Genomic DNA, 4,138 nt, shown 5'->3' with positions numbered 1-4,138 from the left:
GCGCCTCACCACCGCATGCAGCCACGCTCGAGCGTCGCGACATCGGACAGTTCCGTGCTCAGCAGCCACTCGACACACTACCAGATCGGTTGATGCGTGGGCGTGCGACGCATCTCCCGCGCCCGTGCACTGCTCCTTCACCTCCTCCTCTCTGCCGCGGATGAGCAGTGGAGATGCCCGCTACGGCACCCGCGTGCCACTGACGACGCGGACCCACCTTATCAGTCCTCACTGCGCCTGCCAACCACTCTATATAGAAAGCGGCCGGCAGCTCCTCCTCGGCCGGCCTCCTGTGAATCTCGATCGCTCGTCTACGTCCACTGAGTCATCGCTTCCCAGCGATGTCGGCCATGTACGCCTCCATCTCCTCCACCACATCTTCCTCATCCCCTCTCCGCTTCACCCACAAACCTTCCCGCCCGAGGCTATGAGCCCTCAAGCCCACCCCACGCGTCGCCTGCCTCCCTAGCTTTGCTCACCACGGGTGACGGAGCATGCATGTACAACCACATCAGCAGAGTCCGTCCAACTTTACGAAGTTAATGCTTTCTTCACTGCCTTCTATATATATCCGCCGCCCTTCAGCTGAGCTAGCAACAAAACTCCTCATCTTACTTATCCAAATTTATGCTTTGGTAACACATATCTACATTTTAATCTGTGTATGTATGGATGGCAAATCCACGCTAGATACCAGCAACATTACAAAACAGTATAACAAAGCCACCTACGGCTCTCCACAGTGATTTGAGTTCGTCCACCGTTGGATTCACAACACTAACACACCAGATCACTCATGCATGCCACGGTGCACCCCGTAGCCTTTTTTATCCCTCCACCCCGCACGTCATAGCTGGCCCAAGGCTCTGGGCCGCTGCTCCGGGAACCTACCTGGGTGCCCTCTCATCGAATTGGGCCGAGGGGCTGTCAAATAGGCCTCCATTTGTCAGCTATTGTGGCTACATAGGCCTACTCCTGCTCTAATTCATCTTACTTCATACGACACCTAAGCTTGATGCGTACGTAGGATCTCTTTTCTGGCAGACGATTTGGTTATTGCATACGTGCCAATCTACGTTTTTTCTGTGTGTGATATGTCCCATGAAACAGTGGCAGCGGCAACAACAGTCGATGTGGAAGAGGAGGTGGCAGTAGCATCAGCGACTCAACGGTGTGAACAAAGAGGAGGAGGGGGTGCCTGATCCTTGTCTTTCTGTCTAATAACACATATGCTTAAGGAGGAAGACTGTGGAGGAGGTCAGGGCTCGACGAAGACACATGAGGCAATCTAGATGACTAGATCCTCCCCTAAGCCATTGCTAAGCCTCCGGCCACAATATCTCCCATCTATCCACATTTGTGCCTTCCGTCGAGGTGAGATTTTGTTCTGACTTATTTGGTAGGATTCCTGCATCTGCATGGTATAATTTTCTTGTTTTGTTCAAATTCACTCCTAAAGCTTATCAATTCGTGTAGTGAGCCCTTTGCTACCAACTCCCGGATGCAGCCGCTCAGCTCCGAAGTCAAAGGTCTCTAATTATTTTAGGCATGTGCTTACTTACTAGGGTAAAAAGAAATCTTGGAGAATTGCGAACGTCTTCTGCTAGCTCATTTTAGGGTTTTTTTTCTCTTCAGATTGCCTATTCAATTTATGTGTATTATCACAACGACGGGAACATAATCTAATTCAGAGACTTGGATTAAATAAATATTTATATTAGTAAGTTTTTTCTCTTCTAAAGGTTTTTTTCATATTCTCAAAATGGTCGGGCGCCGCAATGCGCGTCATCATGGTCTAGTGTAAGAATAGGAGACATATGGAAAGACGGACGCACAAGGTCTTCTTAAGGTGCTACCCTCGACGCGAGGCTCAGGATACCCTTGTACGCTCTTCGTTCCACCAAGGCGTTGTGCAAACCAAGTGTTACATGAGTCACTCTTATATTTTAAGGTCACCAACAATGTAGGCAAATAGTGTTGCCAAATGTAACATTTTGCTTCGCCATCGATTTGTGGCATAGTAGCAGGCTGATGCAAAATCGCACTAAGGCGTGGGAACAATCTACCTCAATGACAAATTGGTTCTGCCATAAAAACTTACTCCCTCCGTCTCAAATTACTCGCCGCTGAAATGGATGTATGTAGAACTAAAATACATCTAAATACATCCATACGTGCGACAAGTAATTCGAAACGGAGGGAGTACATGTTCGGCAAGTCCATAGTGTAGCAGTTGTTAATAATTAGGTACTGATCGATTCTAATGCGGAGGGCCTGCTTTAACCATACACTGATCACAATGCCTGGTTTTTATTTGTGCTACAACCAAATGATGACCTTGTAAAATCTTGTGGAGCAAGAGGAATATTAACTCCTTTTTACTGTTACCTTAGTTGAGCTTAAAGTAATTGTGCGGATGGTCATCCGATGTGAATTTATCTTTGTAATTTCTAACATATGTAATCGCCGAGAATGAGGGAGGACCATTCGATAAATCACAATAAACAATTTATAAGTGTACGTATGTTTCCTCTAATGTGTATACCGTCTGTCCAAAAGTAGTGACCAAAAGATAACAAAATCTTTGCTTTTATGAAAGAAAATAATATATGGTGAACTTTTGAAGTGCGTGCATGACCTCTCCGAGCTAGATGCAGAGAGTCTTGCTTTTCAAAATATTCAACCACCATGATGAGGACATAAAGCCTTCTTAATTATGCAAATCAACTTCAAGACACTGCAACATGGAGCGGGAATGACATGCTTTGATGCCGAACCACCACAAATTTTCGCATATATCTTCCTTTTTTTGGGGAAAACTTCCGATCTATTTAACTTCAATTATGGTAGTACAATGAACACCAGAAATAAGAAAAAAATACATCCAGATTTGTAGACCATCCAGGGATGATTACAAGCATTGAAACGAGCCGAAGGCGCGCCGCTGCCATCGCACATCCCTAACCGGAGGTGGGAAAGCCTTGTTGTAGTAGACAGTCGGGAAGTCGCCATGCTAAGGCCCCACAGAACAACGCACCAGAACAGCAACCGCCGCCGATGAAGAGTGTAGATTAGAAGGATTCAACCTGAAAATACACGAACAAAGACGAACTGCGAACAGATCTGAGCAAATCCACCAAAGACAGATCCACCGGAGACACACCTCCACACGCCCACCAAAGATGCTAAACACATCATCAAAACGAGGGCTAGGCGGGGAGACCTTTTTTCCAACTTCGGGGAGCCGCCGCCGTCTCGCCTTCCTGAGTAGAACTCAGACACTAATAAAATTTAAGAAAAACTAAAAATGGAGCCCTCCCATGGGCAAGGGCATGGATCCACTCCGCTCCCATGGCCTTAAGCACTAGTAGGGCCAATGGTCCAGGCCGGTCCAGCCCATTAGTCCCGGTTCAATCCAGAACCGGGACCAATGGGGGCATTGGACCCGGTTCGTGAGCCTCAGGGGCCGGCCGGGCCACGTGGGCCATTGGTCCCGGTTCGTCTGGACCTATTGGTCCCGGTTGGTGGAACGAACCGGGACCAATGGCCCTCGCTCCTGGCCCACCACCATTGGTCCCGGTTGGTGGCCTGAACCGGGACCAAAGGACGGCCATTAGTCCCGGTCCATTCCACCAACCGGGACTAAAGGGTTGGTCCTTGTTGCGGCCAAAGTTTAGTCCCACCTCGCCAACCGGAGGGGAATCAGACCAGTTTATAAGCCCCTCCCTCTCTGCCTTATTGAGCTCCTCTGAAAATGAAAATGGATGACCTTATATAGGGAATTTAGGCTAAATTCATACGAATTTCTCTTGAAATTTGTTATGAATTTAATTTGAATTTCCTCTATAAGCTCATCTATGCTCATTTCTGAGTAGCTTTTTATATAGTTTTTTTTCTTTTCTGCTATATTTATTTTTTTTCTTTTTATTTCTGAGTTGTAATAAGTCATTAAAAATAGGCATCTATGCTCATTTTTTAGTAAAGTTAATCATAACTATTTTTTCTTCTATTTATTTTTGAATTGTAATAAGTCATTAAAAATAAGCATCTACGCTCATATTTTAGTAAAGTTAATCACAACTACTTTCTTTTCTTTTTATTTCTGAGTTGTAATAAGTCATTACAAATAAGCATCTAT

Source organism: Triticum dicoccoides, chromosome 3B (genome assembly GCF_002162155.2).
Source record: "Triticum dicoccoides isolate Atlit2015 ecotype Zavitan chromosome 3B, WEW_v2.0, whole genome shotgun sequence".
Classification (NCBI taxonomy): domain Eukaryota; kingdom Viridiplantae; phylum Streptophyta; class Magnoliopsida; order Poales; family Poaceae; genus Triticum; species Triticum dicoccoides.
The sequence above is the reverse complement of the archived record's forward strand: the minus strand, read 5'-3'. Positions refer to the sequence as shown.